This window comes from Sphaerodactylus townsendi, unplaced genomic scaffold (assembly GCF_021028975.2).
Source record: "Sphaerodactylus townsendi isolate TG3544 unplaced genomic scaffold, MPM_Stown_v2.3 scaffold_21, whole genome shotgun sequence".
Taxonomy (NCBI): Eukaryota; Metazoa; Chordata; class Lepidosauria; order Squamata; family Sphaerodactylidae; genus Sphaerodactylus; species Sphaerodactylus townsendi.
In genome coordinates, this window is record NW_025950374.1 from 1,544,992 (window position 1) to 1,550,991 (window position 6,000).

Sequence of the window (6,000 nt, forward strand, 5' to 3'; positions counted from 1 at the left end):
ATTGGATTTGCCTAACTCTCTTAGTAACATTCATCCTGTCTTCCATTCCAGTGTACTCAAGGAGGCTCCCGCTTCCGATGCCTGGCACGACGCCACCGGAGAGACCCCCACCAACTATTATTGATGGCCACAAGCACTAATGTAAATTGACGCCATCCTGGACTCTCGCTTTAATCGCAAACGCTGCAATATTTAGTCTCTTGGGTGGGATATTCCTCTGGGTATAATCAATGGGTTTATTCCGAAAATATTGACGCCCCCACCCTTATTTCTGCTTTCCACCGCGCCTTTCCGCATAAACCTGGGGGAGGGGTCTTCTTTAAGGGAGGCAGAGTGTAAAGGTTTCAATTGTGTTGATGGTAAGGGCAGCCGCCTAACCTTGAGTACATTCCACAGCCCGGGCGATGGGCCAGCTTCATCGGCGGAGACTTTATCTCTGCGCGGGAGATGAGGTCTCCGTTCCCATGGGAAGCCGAGAGGGGGATGGGATGAACAGAGTTATAACCTGTGCTTCTGGCGGGAAGTGTCATTCCTGCCACTGCGTGTACTTGAGCTTTCTAAGATGTCTGAATAAACGGTCTTTTTTTCACCAAAGAGCCTTTTATTTCTGCTTATTTCTGCTTATTTTATTTCTGCTTTATTTAAGTCAAATTCTTCCACACAGCTTTTGCACCAACTTCTTCTAGGCTTTAAGGGGGTGACTTAGAATAACTTGGGCCTTCGAAGGGAGATAATAGTAATTACAAGAAAATGTTTACTGGCAGCGGCTCCTACAGCCCCCTCCAGGCGGACGCCATCTTCCTCTCTAATTGATTAGTTAAAACTTCCCCTTAAAGCTTTGGGGATTCTAAAACCTTAAGGCTTGAAGATTCTAAAACCAAAACAACAACGAACCCCAATAAAACAATAAAACAGTAAAACAATTAGATAGGAGCTAGTAGTTACTAAAAAAAATAAATAAATTTTTTTTTTAAAACCTTTTTTAAAAACTAAGTTAAACGGGCTCTAATTACCCTAATAAAAGGAGGCTGGTTTCAAGCCTCCAGCAATAAAATTGTTAAAAGTTAAAAAAAATACTAAAGCTAAACCAAAATTAAAAGCTACAACACAATGGCTGGAAAAAAATAATTAGGTTTAAAAGTTTAAAAACAAACTCAAATAACACGGAGCCCAGTAAACGAGCGCAACTGGCATGTTGCCCGCATTAAGCATGAATGATAAAACAATTTTAGATTAAAAGAAGAGCTAGTAGATAAAAAGTGAGTGAGGTAAAATAACTTTTTAAGAGCTTATCTTAAAAATGCGGAGGAGCTCGTCAGGGAGCGACCGCACGGAACGGCAGCCGGAACCGGAACCCAGATATCTATGTTCAGGTGGGAGAATTGTCTGGTTTTATACTACTGATTGAACTCTGGCAGCCAGAGTTCTCCTGTCTTGCCTACGGATCTGTCTAAGCCAGTGAATAAAGAACTGTTTGAAGTTACTTTGCCTGGACTCAGTCTGTTTGAAGTTACTTTGCCTGGTCCCCACGCCACACCTGCTGACCCCTATCACGGAGGAGCGAGGCAATCCACTGAAGGACAGTACCCCGGACCCCGGAAACGGCCAGGTGGTGGACCAAAAGGTGGTGGACCAAAAGGTCATCATCAACCACATCAAACACTGCAGTAAGGTCTAATAATACCAACAGCGCCGATCCACCACGGTAGAGTTGCATTCGGAGCATGTCTGTGACGGCGACAAGGACGGTCTCCGTCCCATGCCCAGCACGGAAGTCGGACTGGGAGGGATCGAGAGCCGATGTGTCCTCCAGAAAGCCCTGAAGCTGCTCCAACACCACTTTCTCAATTACCTTCCGCAGAAACAAAAGATTCGAAACTGGGCAGTAATTGGCCAGATCGCCAGGATTTAAAGATGGTCTTTTTAGGAGTGGGCGGACCACTGCCTCCTTCAACCCACCCAGAAATACTCCTTGCTCAAGGGAGCAATTGATGATGTTTAACAGGTGGGGTTGTAGCTCCTCTTGACATGCTTTAATAAGCCAGGAGGGGCACGGATCCAGAGGACAGGTAGTACGTCTAGCAGCAGTCAGGACTCTGTCAACATTGGAGCCAGAGAGCAGGGAAAACTGGTCCAAACATGGACCTGAAGATGGCCACAGAGCCTCCAGTTTACTAATTGTACTAATAGTGGATGGAAGGTCTTGGCGGAGCGACGCAACCTTATCCGCAAAAAAGCTCATAAATGCCTCACAGCCAATAGCCAATTGAGAATTTGTAGAACCTTCAGATAATGAAGTAAGGGACCAAATAATCCGAAACAATTGGGCTGGGCGAGAGCTAGCGGACGCGAGAGAGGATGAGAAATACTCCTCCTTCACCACCGTCGCCATCTCATAGGCCTTCATAAACGTTCTATAAGATGTTTGCGCTGCCTCATCACGAGACTTCCTCCACACTCGCTCTAGACGTCTGAGCTCCCGCTTCATTCCATGTAGCTCCTCAGTATACCAGGGAGCTAACCAGGAGTGAGGTCACAGAGGTCGCCGGGGAGCAACCACTTAGATGGCATCAGAGAGCCTGGAGGTCCAGTCCTCCACCTGTTCATCGAGGGTGCCAGGGGGCTCAGGATCCTGCAGAGCATTCAGGAATCCAATTGGATTCATAAGTCTCCTTGGGCGGACAAAAATCTGTCCGTCGCCTAGACAGGGTTGGCGCGGCGGCGCGTCCACCCGGACCTTCAAGGCGTAATGGTTGGACCATGGCACTCTATCAATAGAGGATACGACCATATTAACACCCGACCCAAAGACCAAATCCAGAGTGTGACCGGCCTCATGGGTGGGGCCAGAATTTATTAAGGAGAGGCCTAGCGTCGCCATGGATGACATTAGGTCTGGAGCTGCTGAACAAGAGGTGGTATCGACATGGATGTTGAAATCCCCCAAGACAATCAGTCTGGGGAACTGCAATGCCCAGTCAGCCACCGCCTTCAACTGCTGCGGCAGGCTGTCCCCCGGTGCGCTAGGCGACCGGTACACCAGGAAGACCGCCAACCTCTCCAAGGCCAACCACTCTAGGCCAGCACACTCCATACCAATGATCCTTGGGACAGGGATCGCCCTGAAGGGGATAGAATCCTTTATGAACAGCACCACACCGCCCCCCAACCCTGGGTTTGAGTTTGGTGGATACATGTGAAACCTGGGGGCGAGACCTCGACTTCGCCATCACGCACCTAGGTCTCGGTGATGCAGGCCAGGTCCACCTGCTCAGCCCCGAGAACTGTGGGGGACAAGGAAACCGGAGCTATCAAACAAGCCCTAGTTACTTGGCGATATTGGTTAGAGGGTGCAACTCACCCCTTCCAAGTTTGGACTGATCATAAAAACATTGCCGTATTGTCCACCCCCAGTAAAATGTCTGCTAAACAGCTTTGATGAGCTGATTTCTTCTCCTGCTTCAACTTCACTATCCATTATTTCCCTGGTAAAACTAATCGCCTGGCTGATGCGCTTTCCCGTTTGCCTGACAGAATGGCTGGTGACTCCTCCCTCCGTTCTACTCCTTGCACAGTGTTGTCACTGTCTCAATTGGGGCTGGCAGTGACTCGTGCGCAGACTCGGATCTTGCCTGCCTCTCCGCCTGCTGTTACTCCGACCATACCTCCTGTGTCCTCAGCCCCGCCTACCACTCCCCTCTCAGAGCTGCCTATTTCCCTTCTTGATAATTTTCGTAAAGCTGGTATGAAGGAGGTGCCTTTGGAGGAAGGCGGGCCGTCCTTATCCAAGTTGGATGGTCTTTGGAAAAGAGGTGACTGTTTGTACATTCCGCCCCTTCACGTAGTGAGGTCATTTGTCATGGTCACGATTCCAAGTCCACTGGGCATTTTGGCTTTCTCAAAACTTTGCATTTGATTCGGCGGCAGTTTTGGTGGCACACTATGTGTAAGGACATAGAGGCGTACGTCAGGGGCTGCCCTACTTGCGCTGAGGCTCAATCATTGCCTGGCGAGCCCCATGGACTCCTCCAGCCTATTCCAGTGGCTGACCGTCCTTTGCAAATTTTTTCCATGGATTTTATTACGGATCTTCCTGAGAGTCAGGGAAACACAGTGTTATGGATGGTGGTGGATTTGTTTTCCAAGCAAGCTCACTTTATTCCATGTTCTACCATTCCCTCTGCTCGAAATTGGCCAAGTTGTTTATTCAACATATCTTTCGTCTCCATTTGGCTCCTGATAAGATCATTTCGCATTGGGGCCCACAATTTGTGTGAAAGTTTTGGAAGTCATTTTTGGCGTTGCTGGGGGTGGAGTCTGCCTTATCTTCTCCGTATCACGGCCAATCTGAGGGCCAATCTGAACACATGAATCAGACTCTGGAACAATATTTAAGATGCTACTCTAACTATTATCAAGATAACTGTGCGGATTTGTTGCCTTATGTAGAATATGCTTATAATAATGCCATCCACAGTAGCACCAACATAACTTTGAAGTGGTCTCTGGTTACTCCGCAAAACCCCTCCCCTTCTTAGGACAGGGTCCGATGCAACCACCAGAATTACAGTCCTGGATTCAAGCCATCGTGGATGGTTGGGTTCCTATTCTCATTGCCCTACAAAAAGCTAAGGATACCCAGAAGAAACAAGCTGATAAGCATTGCCAATCTTTTCCTTTGAAAGTCAATGACTGGGTTTATCTATCCACCAAGAATTTATGTGACATTCACAAATATTCTAAGTTGGGGCATAAATTTATTGGGCCTTTCAAAATTGTGCAGGTTCTTAATAATGTGACTGCTCGGTTGGATTTGCCTAAATCACTCAGCAAAATTCACCCTGTTTTTCATTCTAGTTTGCTCAAGCGGGCTCCCGCTTTCGATGCTTGGCATGGACCCTAGGATCGCCCTCCTCCGGTTCTGATTGATGGCGTGCAGTACTATGAAATCAATGCTATTCTTGATTGCCGAATGCACCGCAAACTTTTGCAATATCTTGTTTCGTGGGTAGGGTTTCCAGCGGGCCATGATCAATTGGAGAATGCTTCTGATGTGCACGCCCCCCGATTGGTGATGGCGTTCCATAAGGCATTTCCTGACAAGCCAGGGAAAGGGGGGTCTTACGGGAGGCGGAGTGTCAAGTGCTGGGTGTTTTGACCTTGGTTCCCACCCAACTCTGTGTGCCAACTCTTCTGTTGGTGGATTGCCTGGAGTACAAGCCGGGCCTGTCTGTGTGCTATCTTCTAGTGTGCTTCTTACTATGTGAATTCACTTTGTTTATGATATCTATGCTCGGGTGGGAGAATTGTCTGCTTTTATACTACTGATTGAACTCTGGCAGCCAGAGTTCTCCTGTCTTGCCTATGGATCTGTCTAAGCTAGTGAATAAAGGACTGTTTGAAGTTACTTTGCCTGGACTCAGTCTGTTCGTTACACATCTTCTGTTCCTTTTGAACAAATTTAACAACTTTAACAACATTCAGTGAGAGGTGGGATTACCGGTTTGGTGGAGCCAAAATTTTAGCCACTGGTTCTAGAGAACCGGTCCAAACTGGCTGAATCCCAGCTCTGAACCCATCATGAAACCGCAGGTCCAAGAAGCCAAAATGTTCCTGATGGTATCACCTGTGAAGCCAATTGTTCACCTCCACTATTCTTCTTTAACTCCCTGAGGTATAACTACCCACATCAAAAGAAAAACAAACATACCACAGCTGTTGCAGGTGACAGCAGCAACTCCTTGACAATCCATACTCAGTCATCTTAAATAGCACAGAAACTAATCTATGGGCCTCCCTTTCAAAAAGTCCACTACTCACTCCCCCACAATGTGTTAGCCTTGCCTGTTCAGCCAAGCCCCTGTTCACTGAGCTCCAGGGGTGAGACCTCGTGGCTGAAGCCTCTGTCCCCAGTCAAGTCTCGAACTCACCTTCTAGTCTCTCCCCAAAGATTGATCCTTACTGATAAAAACTGTGTGCGCCACTAGGCCTGCACCACTA